The sequence below is a fragment of the Rhinolophus sinicus genome, chromosome 3 (genome assembly GCF_057876585.1).
Source record: "Rhinolophus sinicus isolate RSI-liver-muscle chromosome 3, RSI-T2T, whole genome shotgun sequence".
Lineage (NCBI taxonomy): Eukaryota > Metazoa > Chordata > Mammalia > Chiroptera > Rhinolophidae > Rhinolophus > Rhinolophus sinicus.
Window position 1 is genome coordinate 79,178,588 of NC_142503.1, and position 20,900 is coordinate 79,199,487.

At 44.3% G+C, this 20,900-nt stretch overlaps 1 protein-coding gene across 3 annotated transcripts in view; it reads right to left on the minus strand.

Moving 5' to 3' along the window:
* SEMA6A (semaphorin 6A) overlaps positions 1-20,125 on the minus strand; it is a 121,799-nt gene extending 101,674 nt beyond the window's left edge. The window contains exon 1 of one of the 3 annotated variants that reach the window (XM_019746527.3): positions 19,325-20,125. The gene's annotated coding sequence lies outside the window, so the exon portion shown is untranslated. The remainder of the gene's footprint in view (positions 1-19,324) is intronic. The other 2 variants (XM_019746523.3, XM_019746526.3) reach the window with 2 other exon arrangements.
* Between the last annotated feature and the right edge of the window lie 775 nt (positions 20,126-20,900).

Here is a 20,900-nt window from a genome sequence, read left to right on the forward strand (position 1 = left end):
TGGAATTCCTAGAACACACTGTGCTGTAAAATGAGACCTGGCTCCACAGTGCTGGGAGCAAACAATGGTCTCAATAGTCCCCAGCATTGGTTGCTGGGCATATTCTAGCTCCTTTAGTTGGAGCTGCCTTTCATTCAAGGGAGCAGGAGCCACACTAGAGAATGGGAAAGAGGGGGTGTATTACTGGTCCAGAGAAATCCTGAGAGTAAGATGTTGGGGGTGGGGGGAGGGGAGCCAAGACACTTGGAACCAGGATTACTACGTACCACGGTAACATAATCTTGCGCACTCATCATGAGGTATCTTCAACCAAATCTATAAAATTTGTTTTGGATAAATAACTATAGAAATGACTAGTAAAATGTGTCTAGCCTCTTTAGCTGGGTTAGAGATCGTGTTTTAGAAATATCTGGGTGGAGATGGGTTTTTCTTAAATCTTGATTTCTGGGAAAGGGGTGGGGACAAGGAACCTTTTAATGAGCACAGGTTGGAGTGGGGGCTGCAGAGGGTCTAAAGAGTTAGGGGGAGTCTCTGTTCTTTGTGCTAATCTGCATATTCTCTGAGTCTGTGGAAAACAAACAATGAACAGTAGCATCAGTCAAAAATGGACTAAATCACCTATTACAAAACTATGCCCTGCCTTAGAAAAACATTATTTGTCCGTCTCTCGATGGGTAATAGATTCTGTTGGTAATGAGCCAGGAATTAAGAGTTTGTTCCCAACTTGCAAAATTGAGAGAGGAAAAAAAGAGAGGTTCTGGAGAATTTCTACTCAAAAAGTGCCCAAGGCACTAAAAAGACAGCTTAACTGTTGAAATCAAAGACAGTTAATTGTAGCCTGCCTGTACAAGTAGGAGCAAGTCCACCTAATTATGAATGGGGCATTGTCAAACCAGTTTGCCCCCAAATGCTCACTTTAACAGTTTTTTAAACAAATCCATTTTAACCAAACTATTTGAACAAAATTACACTGCAGCTATTACTGACCAGTTACAACCAAAGGTATGAAATGAAGCACATACATTCTTTTTGAGGGTTCCCATGAAGGTAATGTGTAGTAATTTTTATGATACTCAAAAGCTGCATAGAAACCAAATTTGTGGAGAAAATCCTGCACTTGAAGATTTGCCTTGATGGGAAGTGGGTAAGGTCCAAATAACCTCTGATTTGCCCACTTTCAGTTGTTAAGCATAGGTATACAGACAAGCATACATACACACAAAACAAACCCTAAATATCCCTGTCAAGGAGCCCGGGAACCAAAAATCCCCGAGTATGGAGAGGGCTCCGTTTCCTAACAAGGCCTCCTCCCTAAGACGGAGAGGCTGGCTTGGGCCTTTCTCAGTGGTCCCGAGCAGCTCCAGCCCTTTCCTGCTTTATTTGTTCAGATCATTAGGAAGCTGCCAATTAGCCCCTATTTTGATGAAGGTTTTTTGTGTTGTGAACATCTGTCCACTAGCATCTGGCCAGGGCCCAAGTCCATTTCACAAGAAACACCAAACAGCTGTCAGATGGTCCTGAGTTTGGGTGAATACCAAATGAACACAAAGCTCCCTGCCACTGGGCAGGAGGGGCCCCACTTCCTCTTACCCATCTCCGGATGGACCCAGTGTCCAAGTTCTTACTGTTACAGTTAGCACATTCCCTAAGTCCTGACCGGCAACTTCCTTGTTTTGGTGGAGTGCATACTTGGGATGGATGGCGCCAGAATTAACTTGTGTTTGCTTGGGAGCTAATGATCAGTTTGGTCCTTGTTTTTCTTTAATCACCCAGCTTCTTGCCTGCCTCTCATTACACCTCAGAGCAGTAGGGGTCGGAATAGGGATTTAATTCCAAATCCATTCACTTTGCTGTTTAGTGGTTCAACAACTCTTAAAATTTTGTGAGAAACAAGTGTTAAAACCAGTGAATCAATTTGACATTTTCAGTTTGTTGGTATAAGTCGTTAATCCTACCAATAACTTAGTTTTGTTGTATAAAATAAATTTTATACATTGGTTTTGAGTCAGATATTAAGAGATCCTTGGGCCCTCTTTGTTAGTGAAAATTTCTGAATATCATGATTCCAAATATAACACAAACTGCAATCTAAACACTGCGTACGGAAAAGTGAGAAAAAACGCAGTATTATTCCTTCAGCGTTTCCACATCCTCTGTCCCCAGAGTATATAGGAAGGCGGCATAGTTCAGGGCCTGCGACATAAGCCTGCTGAACACAGGCTCTTCACTGAGCAGTAGACCCAACAGAGGCAGGTTAAAGCTGGAGCAAAAACTGGCCATCTCACCTAACCCCTTAGTTACTATTTTGGAAACACCCAATAAGATCTCATATCGCTCAATGCACATAGTAGGTATGTACTGTTTCCTAAATAAAATGAAATGATTAGTCAAATCAGTTATTTTAAACCATGCCCTGACCCACAAAAGAACATGAAGAGACAGAAGCAGACAGAAAGACTCATCTGGACACTTATAATCTTGTCTTTTCTGTTTTAACCTATGTGGGGACAGAGTCCCAGAGAGCAGTTTCCAGGCTCTCAGCCTCACGTGGAAAGGTGCTGGCTCGGGTAGTAGATGGCCGTCAGCTGTGACTGGTTAGCCATCAGCTGCTACTGGTTAGCCATTAGCCACTGATATAACTGCTGTGGCTAAGCTAGCAAGGGCGGATTGCAGTTTGCAAGTGAGGTTGGTTGGCAGAGAAGTGGAAGGCGGATTGCGGATAGTGTGGCTCCTGCTTCCTGTGTCTCCAACCCGGCCACCAGCGAGACTATAGTGGTATGAACCCCCTATCTATGGCTCCGTGGGTGTTCCTTTTTGGCCTCACCATGTCCTGTGTTCTTGTGCGGGGTGCAGTAGCTCAGTCCCTGCATGACACCCTACATGCCAAGGGTGACACAAAACACTGAATTTAGCCAATTCTGTTAGGAGTACTTGATGTCAAATGGCAATAACTGAAATTTACTGAGTGCTTACTGGCGTACCAGGTATCATTCTGGTCCATGTGGTCTCATTTAGTCATGAGAATCGCTTTATGAGGTAGGCACTATCAGTATTCCCATTTTACAGATGAGGAAAATGAGGCACAGAGAGGGTAAGTAACTTTCCCAAGCTTTCACAGCCAATAGAAAAGTAAACTCCTGAGCACATACTTTGAACTACTGCCAGCATGTCTCCCCTCTAGAAGAAAAGAAGTTAACTTCCAAGTGTAATTTTGACCCTTGGCTTCATTCTGTATGTGTCTTGCACACACATTGTCTGTTGTGCTTCCTGATCTGAGTCTCAAAACGTTAAGGAAATCACCATAATCACCACTAACCATTGTTATCAAATGCCTGTCAGTCACTCTGCTGCTAGGAGATGAAGGTTGGAACCTCCTTTTACCTTTGTAACCCCCTGAGAATGCCAGCATTGTAATGCAAAAAACAGCTACCTCTGAAATTTACTTTCTCCACTTACTGCAAACTCGGGAGTATGTTTACTGTTCATCCAAGGAAAAGCAGAATTGGCGCTGCTGTCAGAAAGTACTTAATGCCACAGTTTGGGCTACCATGTGTGCTCAATATCTACAGAAAATTATAAAGTGCTGGAATGTACTCTTTGAAGGTTTGGAATTGGATAGTGTATTGAAGATTCAGAACGCTTCCTTGAGGGCAAATTACGCGACAAACTTTGAAGCTGTCTGGTCGAACATCTTCCACCTGATGGTGGCTGAAATATTTTTCTTGATACTTGTAATTTTTATTTAAACTTATTAAAGAAGGTCTTTTAGACTTATTCAGACAGAACTTATTTTGTCACATATCGCTCTTTTGCACACACCCAAAAGAAAATATAAGTGAAATTAATCGGATAACTTCTTGTCCGGAGTGTGACTTCATATTCGCCATTCACCTTTAATTCAGACATCATTGTGTGTGTTTTTCCACACCATACAGCAGGTCCTCGAATGACATCATTTTGTTATAGTGTTGATGAGATGTTTAGGAACTTAATACCTGTTAGCTGTGGTCTTGTTATACGTCATGTCATTTCTCTTAAAATCTCAGAACCTGTGGAAATTAAGTGAGGACTTACTGTACTGTCTGCCCTCGGTGCCATCAGAGCTTTGGTAATGGGCACATTTAAATTCCTTCACAACCTTTCAAACCATGTTTATTATAAACTTAACACAATTCAGAGACAGGGTCTAGCTGGGTTGGGTTACCTGTTGACTAGATGGTAAGATTCTCTGTAAACTGTTTTTTCACCTTTCCTGAGATCTAAACAAAAGTGGTTGTGTTAAGATTAAGTAACACTAGAGGGCAGCCTACAAGTTAGAAACGACAGTACATCTTGTGCAATAATTTGACATATCATAATAGTGAAATAATCTATAGTTCAGTTTCTCAACATTATAGCACCAACTCAGATATGGGGTCCCAACATAAAAACAAAAAAAAACAAATTATTCTTTAATGTGTAATTGTAACGTGCCTTTATACTAAGACATCAAAGCAAACAGTTTCATAAAATTTTTCTCCCTTGCAGAAACTCAATCTGTTAAAGCTCCCTGAAGGTATGTGATGTTTCTAATCCTGCTTTGTTTCACTTCTGCTATTCAACCTCTTTTCAAAATATAAAATCAAACTTTATTTCATGATAGAATAAAACTTTCCCGTTAACAAGTTTTATTTAGAAACCCTTGAAAGTGCAAAATGCAAAGTGAAGGGTTTATCTCTATCCATTTTTTAGGATTCTTTTTAGTAGTAAAAATGTTAGTTATATTCAACAATTAAAGGCACTGATTGGACAACTATACTATACCAATACTTACCTAGAGGTTGAAACCATAAAACAAAACCAATGATACCTCAATCACCTATGTAATGAAGATTGATTTTTTTTCCTAAGTATTCTTAAACATATTTCTTTCTTCCCACTATATAAGCAGTGTTCAATTTTAGCACAATGCAGCAAAAAAGGCCTAGCTATCTGCTAACACTGTCCTATTAAATAACACAATTTAGGTGTTATTTGTGTTTTGTGAATTACGTCATCTGTAACATTTCAGCTGCACACAAGGCAACTTAAGAGATAAACACTTATCTAAATATGCCCAACAAGGGGTGGGGAGGGTAAGAGGAGGGATAAACACATGTATGTGTAATTTCAGAATTCAAAAACTTGCGTAAAGTAAAATTGTTCAGCATGATAAAAAACAATAGGAAACAGATGAGTCCTTAACATTTGCGCCGCCTGCATTTTGTAACCAGTTTTTATGGATGCCCTGGGTGGTGCTTCTGTCTCCCTCATGCTGTCCACATCATGTTATGGTATTAACCTCCTTGATGTTGGAGAAAGTGGTCCCAGCTGCCAGACCAAATGTGACAGTTTAAACAGTCTTTCATTTTAAAATCTTTTCATTCTCGTTTTACAGAGCTAGGTGTGAGCACAGTGGGACTAGACCCAAGGCTTTGGTGTTTGGCCTATAATGTGTCATTTGAATAAGGTTTGTGATAGCTGTTAAATGTTAACCACTTTGTCTGTAAACCTGGGTTTCTGTCTTGGCCTTTGCCCCCACTAGCCACTCAATTCCCCCCAGATGTGACATCTTGGAACCATTTTTTACTCCTTCCACTCCCTTACCCCACACAACCAACTGGTCCCTAAGTCTTGACAGCTATACTTTGCAAACACACCCAGAATCTATTTCTTTTTTTCCACTCACAGTGCTAGCAGATTTATATTTCTAAAACATACATCTGATGATGTGTCATCTTCTTGCTTAAAAGCTTCAACTGCCTCCACCTCCAGGCCCCATCTCCAGAGCAGGGCAGCCTCACAGGCTCAATCTCCCTTTCTGTCCCCAGGGCTGCCACACGCATTTCCAGTGTCAGGGAAGCTCCCTAGCTGCTCTGGGGCCAAGTCCTTCATTCTCCATCGTCCTGCCTCTAGGCCTTTCCTCCTGCCTTTCCCTTCCTTAGCCTGACTGCTCTTCCTGCCCGGGCCTCCCACAACCCAAAGGCCTGCCTGACCTCCCAGCAGGACAGAGCTGCCCCTTCCTGTCCTGAGCATCATCGCTCCTCTGCTTTTGAGACATAGTCATCAGATCTTACACTATAGTGATTTTTCACACATCTACCCTCCTTGCTTAGAACTGGGCCCAATGTCCAGCCAATAGTGGGTACACAGTTCATTAATAAATTCTGAACGAGGCCTTCATTGTCTCTGCAGTATCTAGAACTGGCCTAGAGTAGACCTAAAATGTGTATCTGTTAAATTAAATTGAACTGGTGCTTTCACTACACTTAGTAACGGGGGCCAGAGAGGAAAATGACTGTGTCAGAGGAAAGATCCTCCTATGTTGTGCCATATGATCCACTTCATTCCTTGATAAAAACATGTTTCTGTTTCATAGGTACAAGTTGCAAGTCCCGGGAGGCTATTCCTGCCAGAGTTTCTGGCTCAACCGCCTGGCCCTCCACTTCTACCCTGAACCAGGCTCAGAGTTTCCAATGTATATTTTTATCCCTACTGTAAAACAGGACTAGAATCCCAAATAAAAACAGCCTCCAATTTTCACTTGCTCTCCTTTGAGATGACCGACTAACCCTACGAGCCTCTCCACTGAGAAGCAGGAATTTAGGTCCCAGTTGCACTGACGCCTCAGGTGGAGGCCTTGGAAAGCTACTTCTAAACTTGTTTTGTGTCAGTATTCAATCTGCATAATAGGCATAATGTGAGAATATCTGTGGTAGAAAGACTGTAATCATTTTTTAAAAATTACGTATTGAGTAAACAGTGAAATTACATGGAGAAGCACAAAACTCAGATTCAGAAGGTTGGGGACCTTGTCCCAAGCCTCTCCCTTACCAGAGTTACACTCTTAGGGAAATTATTTGACCTCTCTGCACCTCAGTTATCTCATCTTTAAATTGGGTATAATAATACCTGCACTGCCTAACCCAGGTTATAATGATAGTAAATGAGGCAATGTTTACAAATGCACTTTGAAAACTATAAGCACTTTGTAAATGAGGTCTATTATTAATAATAACACTGTAAATACTGTTGCTGTATCATCAGTAAGCCTGATTTCTAAATCTGATGTGGGACTCAGCAAGACTCCTTCCTAGGTGGAACAGCCTGTGTTAGCACCTCCCTGCTGGAAGCCAATCTACCCTCTCCCACCGAGGTGCCATCCCAGGAAGGTGGGTCTGCACTTTAAATGCAGGCAACAGAAACAATGGGATATACAAATGAATTATGGTGACTTTTATAGAACAAGCCCTGTAGTTAAAACTAGGTATGGTTGACAACAAGCAAGAAACGATGTGGCCTTCTACATTGAAAACCTTTCCAAGTTCTGCACAGAAGAATTTGCATTTCAGTAACAATGTGATAATGTCAAGCTATTCACAACATTTCAAAACCTTCTCTGGCACACCTGGCATGTTGTAGGATCTGCTCGGGAATTGGATGTGACTGTTTTCTAACAGCACAGGCAATTATGTTGTCCTTTTCATTCTTGGGAAAGGATGTATTTGGGCAGTATTAATAGGTCTGTGTTACGGACACGACAAAATATGAAAACGAAAGCTCCACCCTTCAAGATATCCCATGAGAATTAATTAATCAGTGTATTCAACATGTTGAACTTCCTCTCATCACAAACGAAAGGAAACACCTTGTAGATAAAAGTTGACTTCTTAATAGAAAACTTTTCCCTGTCCTCTGAACATCCCTTTAAAAGAGAACAGTATCGGAAAGATGTTTGCTACCTTTTCTCTTGGCTACATATGAAATTGTTCTTTCTACTTTTAACACCAGTACCATCTCCTCTTGGCTGGGCAAACGGGGGGTCATGCCACTGGGTTGACTTTATTTCTGTTAAAAGTAAAACCATATTGCATGCAGTGGGACAGCCATCTTGAAAAGTATTTTAAATAATCACTACCCCAAAACAGTACAGCAAATATTAAGCATCAGTTTAATTAAGGTAATTTCTCATTAAGATGCTTATAGATCGGTAAGCTTAATTGTAAAAGTATAGCAATGATAATTCATAAACACGGATTACACCCAACTATTGCTCTTAGAGTTTCGTATAGACTGCAAAATGATTATTCACACAAATTTGATTCATAAGTTGACATTAATACATTACATCTAACTTTTATTAGACCCTCTAGTTAAAAATTAAACGTAAATAGTACATTAACAATATAATTCAGCTTCTTGATAGCTGTTCTAAAACTCATGACACAGGAACTAAACTCCAGTGCTACAGTATTCGCTGGTCATTATTTTTCACACTTGGTCAGAGGTACTTTTGGGTAAAAGAAATACCACTTGGTTTACTGTCCCCCAGCATATAGTAGCTTTCATTTGAAAAGCACTTGGGTACCTCTCAAAGCCCCATTCAATCTTTGGAAGGAATGGCCTTAAATCCAGCTAGGAGCCAGTAAATATCAGCTATTTGAACAAGTATATTACCTTAAAATTAAAAATGTTTCAGATTCAAAGTACTCCGCAACACTAAAACATTCAGTTGTCCTCTAAGTGATACTTCGTGCTTTCCATGACCATTCTGCCAGTGATAACAGCATCGCATTTTTCATATTGTAAGAACCCAGTGCTGTGTGCATGACAAGATAATGGAATTATGCTCAAGTCACTGCTGTCTGAAAGTGCCACCAAGGTACATTTTGTGCCTTGGAGACATAAAAGAAAATCTGTAATCAGAAATCATTAATTAAGGTTAATTAAAGTCACATTGTATTTGACTGACATCCACACAAAAGTCCTGCTTATGTTTCTTAAGGTGCTGTGTGCAGTATCGTGTCTGACACCCAAGAGTAATCACAGTCTTGTTCCTGAATTCACACGAACTCTTCCAACACAGAAAGCTTCTGATCTGAAATATTGGCCCCACTGTCCTCCCATCCCCAATGCCCCCCTTCTTTTTTTTAAACAACCAGCTTATGAGAATACTATAAAACTTGGAGGGCCTATTTTCTTACCCTGCCAAATAATCAGGGGTCCATAGTACTGAATTTACACATGCATGTTTTCTCTGCTTCACGGAGATATCTGAGGGGGAGGTGGAGAAGGGCTGGGGGGATAATTGCAGCCTATGGGTTAGCCAGACCACATGATCAAAAACTGCTGTGACACTTAAAAGTGTTTCTCCACAAGGAATTCCGGTGCCCAGAAGCCTGGTGAAGCCAGTAGTAATTAAGGCCATGTTATCCTTTTAATTTACTTCAAATTATTGGCCTCGAAAATCAATCATTCAGTGTGGTTGGGTAAGGGAGAGGTCAGTATAATAGGCACGTGCATTAAAAATGCTTGTTGATTTTAAGCAAAAATTTTGGCAGGCTAGATATGGGGAAATTTAAAACGGCTGCTTTGAAGCTTACCCAGAAATAAAAACTAGTCATTTTCTAGTTAAAAAAAAAAAAGAAAGAAAAAAGAAGTGACTAATTTTCTAGATTAGGCCCATTTGTAATGGATTCAAGGTTTTCTTCTTCTGAATCTGCCTGGAGTTTCATCTGCTGCCTTGCAGGTCCCGAACTGCGTGCTGCTTGCTTCAAGTGTCAGATTGTTTTATTTTATGTTTTAATCTACAAAGAAAATGGCTTGGCTTAGACTGGTAGGAGTCCTTGAGAGTCCACTTGAGAAATGGGAACGAAAGCATTAAGAAGTGGACCAGTAGTATCTGTTATGGGAGGCCAACTTTACCTCACAAAGGAAAGCTTGTGTTCTCCATCACACAAGAAGCACATCAATCACTGAGTGTGTATCTCCCTCTTGCAGCAATTTACTTCTCTAAATCTTTTCTTGACTAGATCCCACAATAAACACACAACTGAAGAGCTTCTCCTAATCAACCCCGAAGTCACAAACCTACAAACAAAATAGCAAAATATTACAATTCCAGAAAGGAACAAAATGCTCATATAATCAGGAGCTGACGAAGCAACAGACCTCTGTAGGAGCCAGTGTCACAAAAGCGAGTAAGATGGTCTCTAGCTCCTCAGTAACGTGTGTCAAACCTAAAAAAATACAGGTGAAACCTGAAGCAAAGCACTCCATGTTGACACAGCCATACCCAAGCACAGCGTACAGCACTCCTGAGGTCATTTTATTTACTTAGCAATCTGCAGAGCCAAAACCAAATTATGGAACTGAAATTTTGAGCAAAGTCATGAATGCCCTCATTTACCTCCACATTTATGAATAGCTTTAACGAAGAGTTCACACCCTTGTGCTTTCTTGCTGAAAGATGAAAGTGACATCAGCCCCTGGACTGTAATTTTTTTTTTACCAGCAAGACTGAGCAAGAGGCAAATCCTGTAGTAAATATCAGCTGGCTGTGCACATAACAAGGTCCAGAGAGACACGCTCAGAAGTTGCCTCTTTTAATCCAACACTGAATTAGATGAGAAGTGTTTTTCAGTTCTTTCAGAGCACCGCAACTGCCAAAATAACTGCCAGTCTTGCAAGCCCTAGTATCTCAAACCTTTCCCAAGACACCCCAACACTATCTGAGGCACTGAAACTATGGCAACCGAATAAGAAAGCAGCCTCCATGATTAATAGATGAACATCCCAGCGACAGTGTGTAGCTCGGGCCATCATTCATGATGCGAGAAGAATTAGCACAGAATCCATCTGGAAAACCATTAAGTATTCTTCTTACAAAAATCTACCCAACTGCCAATAGTTTAGAATGCTGTAAACAATTTGGTTTCTATTTATCGCTCACTATGCAGAGATGAGAATGTTCTTAGCAACTCAGATGCTCACGTTTTTAGAATAATGAAAGGTTTAATAGAGCGGCTTTCCACCTGGTTATTTGAAGCCTAAGAATAAATGCATTTAAACACCAAAATATGTGAATGAAGTCATGTGGCTCTCTGGAGTAAAAAGGAGGAGACAGTTGTTGGATTGTTTGAGTGTTTTTTGTGGAATGCAATTTTTCATAAAGCATTCCATTTTCAGGAAAGGAACGTTTCCATTCACCAGCTCAATCAGTATTCTCTCAGTTTCCTCATTCAAGGACAGTCAGAGTCTGGGGGAGGGGTGGGGAAGTGCTGGAGTTGCTGCAATATTAATGAAAAGATTGAATACTCTCCTTACAAAAGATTCAGGAATACGAAAAAGAAGAATGGAGTCATCACAGAAAGCTCCTCTGTGGAAGTCTCATGTAACATTTAAACCGTAATTAATATAGCCTTCATTTCTTTTCAGTCCCCAAAATCTTTATTTTCCAATGGCACGTTTCCATTGTATTCAGTGCCAGCTCCTGTTCTAAAAATGCTTCAAATCAAATCGTGGCCAAAGGCTTGGTCTTAAACACGTGGGAGGGCAGAAGGGATAAGAGAGGGGTAAATAGCATCAATTTTAGAGATTCTTCTGCTAAGTTTTTTTAATTGGCGTGGATTCTTTGTATTAAGTTTTCTACAGATGGCAATTATAGGTTAGTGGGTAACCACTAGAAAGCGCTGAATCATCTTAAATGAAAGCCTCAGGTCTACAGGCTGTTTGTGCAAATGTCTATTATTAACAATACTTTCAAAGCAGCAGTCATCCCACTTGCTGCTCAGAAGAACCTGGCTCTTCAGCCTTTGGCATGTTAATTGTTGATTTATTTCTCTCTCTTTATATTCTCTTTCCACTAACAAAATTTTAAGAGGAATTTTTGTTTGTTTGTTTCCTACATGAAAATAAGTGTAATTCTAAGCCATACAGAGATTCCTATTTCTCCTGGGTGCAGGAGTCCTTCAGAGAATGTGGTGACAATACCAATTTACTGCCCTTTCTGCCATGCCTTTTAGAAGTTGGATTCTTCTCATTGATAAGAACCTATATGACTATCATTTCAATCAAATTTCAGGTTGTATGGCGGAATATCCATCTCTATTGGGGTCAGCCAACTATTTCCTATATTTGAGGGAGAGGGTAATGGTTTGCTTCTGCGTGGAGATTCGTGCTCTCCCAAGGTGACTTCAGGCGTGGCCAGAGGAGAACGACCCCGGAAAGTGTATGGCCACCATGAAGACCCTCTTGCAGAAGTCCCAGCGACAGCCTCCTGGAGGAGTTGATGGGCAGCCAGGCGTCTCTCCTATCCCAGGTATGCATGGTGCTTGGGGTCAACTCATCTCATTCGTGAACAGCCATTAGGGGCTGCTCTCAGATTCCAAATGTGGGTGATCTCAGATTCTTGAGTGGGTACAGATTGTGTTTTAGTCTTAAAATGTTAGTTAAGGCTATCCTCTTTTTTAAAACAACTATCCTTTGGGCTCTTATTTGATTTAAAACCCTGCACTGCTTGCTATTGTTTTATTTATATAGTGTTTTCTTCCTTCCTGGTTTTGGGTGTGACATTTCATCTTCAGAAGTTAGAAAAAGGGTCATGACTCCTCTTCCCATGCAAATGACTCTTTCATATGCTTCTCTGTTTAAAACCCAACACTATGGCCAGCTGCCGGTGTGAATATTCATTTCTAGTCCAAACGTGGTTTCCTTTGCATCATGTCTTTATATTACAGATGTGTGGCCACTTCCTTTTGTATTCTCCCACCAGGGCATGCTCCATGACTACTGTCACCCAAATAAAAATAACACCTTCAATGAATGTGTATAGTGTGCCGGGCGGGCATTGTGCTACAAATTTTACAGATTTTATCCTACTTGCTCTTCTTGACAACCTTGTAAGATGGTCATCATCCTAGCATTTTACAAGTGGAAACTGAGGCAACGAAGTTAAGCAACTGGGTCAAAGTTATCCTATTTGTAAATGGCAAAAACCGGGATGCAAATCCAAGTGTGCTGTGCCTGCCGAAGAAGTGTGACTTCTGCATTGCCTCCAAAGCGGTCCACTGCCTTCCCTGACAGCCCCTCCACGTTTATAAAATTCATGCCACAAAATGTAACGAATCTGTAATCTCTGCAGCAGAGGTCAAAACTTCTCTCCTACGACTCACGGTTGCCTGACGCACTGTGTACCATGCCATAAACTAATTTAGAGCTTACCTGAGCAATAACAATGCCCTTACTTTGTAATGCCTGGCAGAGTGCCACTCCCATGACCTTGCCCGATGTAATGGTCACATTGAAAGCAATCTTTACTTGAGGCCTTTGCCGTTTTGACGAATAAGGCTGCTATCCATGCTCTACGTAGATTGTGCGTTTTCAATGAATTTGAGGATCTTATTTAATTTCATAATGTAGTTCACACTAAAATGACATCAACCAAGTATGGTTTTTCTTTCCTGCTTTAGAAGACAATGAGGTAGGGTCTCTTCTAGGCCTGGGGTCTGGGGAAGGGAGGGAGAACTTAGTAGCATCAAACTTGAAATTTCCAGAGCGCGTTTCATATTTTACCAAATACATCCACATTCCTGATTGCATGTTATTCTCCCAGCAATCCTACAAGGGAGGAAGCATAGGTTTACTAGTCACAATTTTTATGTAAAATAATGCAGCTCCAGAGAGCTTACGTGGCTTGTCGGAGACAGGATGAGTCTGGAGCGCATGTCATCTGACGCCAAGTACAGGATCTTCAGCAACAGTTACCACTGTGCTGGTACGGGGCAGAAATGTGCATTAATAGGCGTGCTATTTTGGTAGAAAGTTGAATTATAAAAACTATCAGTGAACTTCAGAAAAGCACGAAGATTCTGTGGCCAGTGGTTAATATGCAGAACAAACGAGGCCAAGGTCAAAAGCTCAATCCCCTAATTGCTGGCTGTCTTTTTAGGTCAGTTTCTTGGCAAGTTGATTTTACCTAAATCAGATTCCCTCCAGCTTCAAACAGGTGTCCCACAGATGTGTACTCTTGGCCACAGAAGGGGACTGGGTGTGAGTGTGGGAAAGAGCAGGCTCCAGTCCATTACCAAGACTGGGAAAACAACCCAGCGAATGCTCCACTAATGATGCATGACACATGCCACCTATGCACATGGAAGAGTGTTACACACTCACTCAGGCAGAAAAGTATCTCATTTGATGGAAACATGATATAGAAAAATGAGCAGACAAAAAAAGATAAAATAAAGACTAGTTGTTTGTAAGAAGATTCACTGTCCGTTCATTCATTTGTTCGTTCATTCAACAGATACTTGGTTGTCAGCAGACACCTAGGATATGCCAGGCACAAGTTTAGGTGCAAGAGCTACTGCAGTGAGTAAAACATAAAAATGCCTATCCTCGCGGCATTGTTCTAGTGGAAGGCAAATAAATGAGGACACCATCTAGTTTGACAAGCTGTGAACAGTGCTAAGGAAAAAAACTGAGGCAGGCCAGGGGGGTAGGAAGTTTTGGGGGAAAGGGTGAAGTAATTAAGGTGATCAGAACAGGCTTCATTGAGAAAAGAGATACTTGAACAGAGATCTAAGGAATCTGAGGTGCAAATCATGCAGCCATCTGGGGAAAAGAACCTTCCCTAACCATGAAAGGCCAAGTGTAAAGGACCTCAGAGGGCGCTCGTGGCATATTCGCCTGGCCTATTCATGAAACCCCCCAAAGAGGAGTGGAGGTCAGAGAGGTGGGGACCCAAGCGCAGATCATGTGGGGCCACAGAGGCCAGGAAGGACTTTGGCTTTTACTAGAATAAGGTGGGAGAGCTTCTGAGCAGAAGTGATTGGATCTAGCTTAGCTTTTAAAAAACTCTCTTTGGCAGCAGAGTTGAGAAGAGACTGAAGGAAGCCTAGCGCAAAGCAGGGAGACTTGCTGGGTGGCTGGTACAATCACCAGCAGGAAGGGACAGTGACTGGCCAATGTGAGGGTCACAGAGGTGGTCACAGAGAGGAAGTATGCATGCTCTCTGAGGGAGGGGCCCGCAGCACTGCAGCTGGAATGCTCAAAGGATGGAATTGCCATTTACCTAAGCAGAGAAGATTATAGGAAAAGCATACTGGGGGGAGAAAGAGCCAGAATTAGGTGTTTTGAACCTGTTAAGTTTGAGATGTCTATCAGATCCAGAACAGCTATCTGCCCTGTAGGCTTTGAAATTTGAGAAATCCAGGAGAGGTATGGGCTGGAGAGGTTATTGGGGAAACATCAGAGTATTGATAGTTTTACAGGACACGCTCTATTAGTATAATTAGAATTATTCTAATAAAAAAGTATTGTAAGAACTCATCTTCACAGAGCAAGATACCCTAGTGTATATGCTATACTGTAATAGTCCTGTGCTGAGAAGTATCCTGAACTCCCTGAGGTTTGTGTGGTGTATCTTATTTACCCATTTCAAAGGGATTAAGTGCCTCCCTTCTTTCCCTGTCTTACCATATCCCCAAGAGGCAACCACGTGGTGGCCAGCAGAGAATAGCTCAGTTGCTCTTGCAGCACATTTTGAGGCAGATGAGAAAAGCCTTCACTCTGGAATAGAAATATCTCAGAGATAACTTGGCTCCACGACACCCCAAGAGACTGGGGGGCACTGATATGGGAGGGCACTGCAGGATGCTTCCAGGATTCACCTTCCTGGGGAAGCATGAGCACCCAGGGAACACCCACTCTGGGAGTTGGACAATAGATTGTCTAAACCTAAAGATGAGTGGGGGGAGGTATGGAGTGCAGAGATACATACAGGCTTTCCTAGGCTTTACACTGCTGCAAATGGCAGATGCCTAATTAAAGCATTTGCAATTAGTTTGGCTTGTTCCGTGATTTTTTTGAGAAAAAAAAAAAGAAAAAGGTGGGAGAATATATTAGCTCTTGGCCCTCTAGTTCTAAAAAAAACTTTTTCTCATCATCACTCTTATCCTGCGTGGAAAAGAGCTGAACCACTATATACACATAATAAAGTATGACTTACTTCCTTGTTCAAAGCACTATTTTTCTTCCCATTTCATACAGGAGTATGATTATCCATTTGCTGTTAAAGCATGATTATTTCTTTTGAGTTTAATGAAAGTTTTTAATATGGGTGTCTTACTATTATTCAATGAAGGTAACACTTTCTAATTCTTGCTGTCCTTGTGATTCAGCACACTTGGCAATGTCATCTGCCTACTCAAAATGCAAAGGCTATAGTTTTTAATGATGGGGAAAAGCATTCACTAGACTTTGAAAGAACTTGAGGGGTGTGTGTGTGTGTGTGTGTGTGTGTGTGTGTAAATAAAGAGTTGCACTTACTGCCACTTTATAATAACCAGTTACTTGAAGGCATAGATTTTTTTTTGCTGTGGGGGGAGGGGGGGATCCACTGTAAGTGGAGAAACGTGAACCACGTGTGACTATTTCTTTCACTCATTCGACATTTAGTTGAGTTGTTACACTGGTTCTTAGGAATTTTTAACCTAGTTAAACTTAGATGTTTCATCCAATAAGTATATTCAGCAGATGGCTCCTGAGATAATGATTTTGGGTGTCTGCAGAACATTTGCATGTGTGGCTTATATACATTATTGAGAATGTGGCCCATCTCTATAGGGCGATAACTGCAAAACATAACACTTTGGGGAGACTGTCACCCCACAAGCATTGTAAAGAAACATGAACTAGAATGCTTCTTTTATATCAAGATTTAAAAAAAAAAAGACATAAAAATGTGGTTTTAAATCTGATGTTCATTCTTTTCTTTCAGATTGGTTTGCAAAGTGCCTCAATCAAGAAGGTCCTAAAACCAAAATAATAATAGAATGGCGGTTACTCAAGATTCAAATAAAAGTTAACATATAAACAAGCCAAGGTAAACCAAACTCAAATAGTTAGTGCAATTATTATTTAACAGATAGTTTGGGTTAATAGGTGGAGACACGGTTCTGCCACTGTATTTAAGGTTAGGTTAATAATTAACTTTGGTGCCTGGAATAGTTTAATCAAAGCTTACTGTAAATCATAAAACTGCTCCATGCAGACTAAACAGGGTATTAAAAAAAACCATACAGAATGCTTGCAATCTTGACCTCCGGTAGCCATTTGGATAAGGTGTAAAAAAGTAAGACATTTTCATTCAGAATCGAGCACAGGCATCTTTATTTTGGGGAGAAAAAACCATAAATAAAGGATTCATGCATTCCAGAAACAACAATCTTCCCCCTGCCATCAGTGGCGGACCATGGGCTCGACGCCCAAGATATATGTCGCAAGGAAAACCGACAATTATCAGGGCTACAGCAAGGAAAGGCAAAGCCACTCAACCTTCCTACTCTGAAAAGACTTTAAATCCCAGCGCTGGGGGGCATTAAACTATTTTCCTGAGACCCCCCACCCCCACCCCCCGGCAGGACACTGCAACTGGATTCAACATCTTTCTGATTTGAGGCAAAGAAAGTTCGGTGCGTACAAGTGTGAGAAAGCATGTGTCTTGCGCGCCTTGTTTTTAAATCTTTCATGGATCACATTAAATAGCAACGTGATTTCCATCCGGCATAAGCAGAGAGCGGTCCCATCGTGGCTGTGTCTGGCCACCGCAGCTCTGAAGCAGCCACCTTTCACCAAGGGCCGACACCGAAGGGCTAGCGGGGCTACCCACTGCAATACAGGCCGGAGACCGCCCCTGAAAGTGCTTGCCTTGGCTGTGAAGACCGAGGTTCCGACCCTGCTCCACGCACGCCAGGCTACCTGCTTGGCTCTTCCTTGGGCACCCGCGGGCCAGAAAACCGCGCGGGGCGCAGGACCCTGGGGATGCTGCAGTTGGAGGTAGTGCTTGGAAGCCAGCGAGCCCCGGCCGGTGCCCACATGCACTCGCGCGGCAGCCGCTGGCCATAGTGGACGCATCAGCCTCCCGAGTCCTGATCCTGAACTTCCCCTTCCCCAGCACACACACCCATCCCTTCCTCGATTGCATGAGAGACTGGTCCGACCAAGTGCAGCGCCGCGACCCAAACCAAGCGGCTGGGGGGCGCCACTGTCGGATGGGCGGGCGCCTCGCTCCTAGCCGCGCCCTGGGCCTTCCCTCCGGCTTCCCTCGGGGTTCGGATTCCCGCGGGCTGCACAGGCAGAGCCCCAATCCTGTCAATACCCCTGTTCCCCCGGCTTTCAGAGAAACTTTCCAGAAGCGCCTGGTCGAGTGACCCATGTTGGAAAAGGAGGAGGCGCTGGGCGGAGGGGCGGCGAGGGAGCGGGAAAGGCAGCGGAGTCCTGTTTCCTTTTCCGACACTCACAAGCTCCCTGGTTCCCCCTGTATCGCTCGTGTCGTGGGAAGCAGCAGCGGACCTCAGGAGCCCGCTTTGTATCGTGTACAACAGTGGGGAGCTGAGAAAAAAGCGGAGAATCTGGAGAAGAGACACTTCCCACCCCAGCATGGTCATGCAGGGTGGGTGGGCTTTATCGGGCTGCTCCGGAGCGCTCTGCTGCCCGCGAGGCAGCGCTCTAGGACGCAACGAGTAGTTCGGACATCCAGAAACGGGGGCCGGGGCAGAGCCCTTGACTGGGTAGCAAGCATTGGGCCATCTCTTTCCAGGTCTTTCTACCCTTTCACCTCCCGGAACCTCCTTTCCAGAAAGGGGCCTTGTAGGTTCTGGAGGAGGTCACAGCGCACGCCAGCCCCGGAGTGCAGGAGTCTGTGCTTGAGGGGGAAGCAGCCACGACGGATGCTGTCCTCGATACTCAAGAGAGAGTTGCAGCGAGGGATAGGACCCAGGGTGGGGGTGCCGCGCCACACAGGGAGGAGACCGCTCCTGGGCACTCATTCGAGCAAACAAAACAAAGCCCGGAACCTCTGGTGCCAGCGGCCGCGGGAACAGGGATGTCACCAAGTGGCAGGGCGTGCGGGTGCCAGGGCCATTACAAGTTTCCCGCACTCCACAGAGCCCAGCCCAGACCCCGTGCGGACAACAAAAGATTCTCTTCGCTTCCCCACCGTCTCGGTGCAACCCCTTCTCCCGCCCCAGAACCCAAACCTAGTGCTGGGAGAAAACAGCGCTCTTCTACCTAACCTCTTCTAGCCCTCGAGGGCAGACCCTTTTCCCTTGCTTTTGCACCAGGACAAGGCACTTCCAAGAATCCCACCCTCTCGGGCCTTTCTACTCCCTGCTGGCCTGAAAGGGAGGACGAGCCCCGGTCCTTCACACATATCCCCGGGCCAGGCAGCCATCCGCGCGGTCGCGGTCACGGTCCCGGGCGGCGCCGGGCGTGTGCGCGGCGCGGGTGGAGAAGCCCGCAACACAGAGCCCGGCGGTCTTTGGGACTCAGGCCGGAGAGAAGCGACGGGCTGGGCTCACGACTGCTCCCCCAGGGCCGGGCAACAGTCGGGAGACTGAGACGAGACAAAATAAAACGCAGGCAACCACAAAGCCGCCGGCGCGTGCGGGCCGCGGCCCCAAGCCCCGCAGGCTGGAGCCGAGCCGCCCCGGAGGTGGAGCGCGCCGGGGCGCCCCAGCCGTACCTTTTCGGTGCATCGACGGGTAGGCGGCCGGGGCTCGGAGCAGGCAGGTACGGCGTGTATCCCATTTAGTAATCCATAATCGAGGGGATCTCTTCGGGCCGCGAGCTGCGCTCTCCTTCGCAAGCCTTTGTCATTCCTACATGTGTGCTTGTCTCTTTGGGGATAACAGTCGCGGCGACTACTTTCTGGGATGCAAACGCTCTGTATTCATCTCCAATAACAGGCGAGAAGGGGAGAGGAAAAAAGAAAGAAGAAAACCAACAAGGAAGGAGTAAATGTTCAAGAAACTCTTTTCCAAATCCAAATGCCACTTGAATTCCACTCCAGTGAGCCCTTTCGGTGGTGTCTGCGCCGATTAACAAGTCATTTCTGGGTGGGGGGCGGGGTGGGGGCTGGGGCTGGGGTGCACCCACTATCCCCGCTCTGCGACCGGGAGCGCTGTGCCGCGGGTGTGACGACGCTGGCCGCTGCCACCGCTCCTAAGCGGACATCGCGGGCGGTCGGCCCCGGGGAGAAGCGCCGCTACTGCGTCCCGAGCGCCTGGGCAGCCGAGTGCGCAGAGAGCGGAGTTGGCTGCAGCCTCACCCCGTGCGGCTCACTACTCCTCTGTCACCAGAGAGGCCGCCGCTCCCGGGCGGAGCCAAGTCCCGGACTGGATTACGCACAGCGGACCTTCCTCCTGCAACCCCGCCTCCTTTGGCTGGCGTCTTCTCCGACCCAAAGGAGAGCTGTGGTGTTTGTGTGTGAATGCGAGTGAACGAGGCGGAGAGACAGAATTTACGTGGTGTGGCAGCAGGTGGAGCCTTGGACCGACTGGCCAGCGAAGCTTCCTACCAGCGCGATTCCCCGCCCCGCCGCGTGCTGGGCGGAGGTCCTCGCGGGGGTGACTCGGGCTGCAGCCCAGAGCTTGCTCCCCCACCCCCGCATCTGCTCTAGCAAGGGAAAAAAAAAAAAAAATCCCGGACAGCATTGCTGAGTCCTGCCAAATCAGAAAAATAAATAAAAATAGATGTAGTGCAGGAATGAGTTACAAGAAAGGATTTGTTCATCGATTTTCTTAAATGGAAAAGTTTTAAAGCATGAGGGTAAGTGAACGGCGAGCCTTCCTAATTCTGATTACTGTATCAAGAGGTAGATTCCAGAAGTGATGGACGCTCTACGCACCCAGATAAATTGGATAGAAGCCGGTGCATTTAAATATACACTTCGAAGATAAGAACACGGCTCTTCGTTAACGCACATCCAACACGTTAATAAAGCATGTTAGGTAAGCAAATAAACCATACATAGTACAAAGAGCGGTGTTATTAACGACGATCTGTTTTAAAATTTAGAAAGTGTATAGACTTCTTAGAAATAAGTAAACTTCAGAAATAAGACGCAGACAATTCCCGTGAGAATCCAACAGCTTCATGGAAGAAGTAAATCGCAGCGTAATCCGTGGCGCTATTGTTATGATCACATGAAGAATGGCAGGCACAGCCTTCCTCCAGCGCTTGAACTTTCAATCGCCAAAAAGCCTTGCTCTTACATGCTTGTGGCAACTGGTCGGGCCACAGCAAGTCCCTCTCCCCAG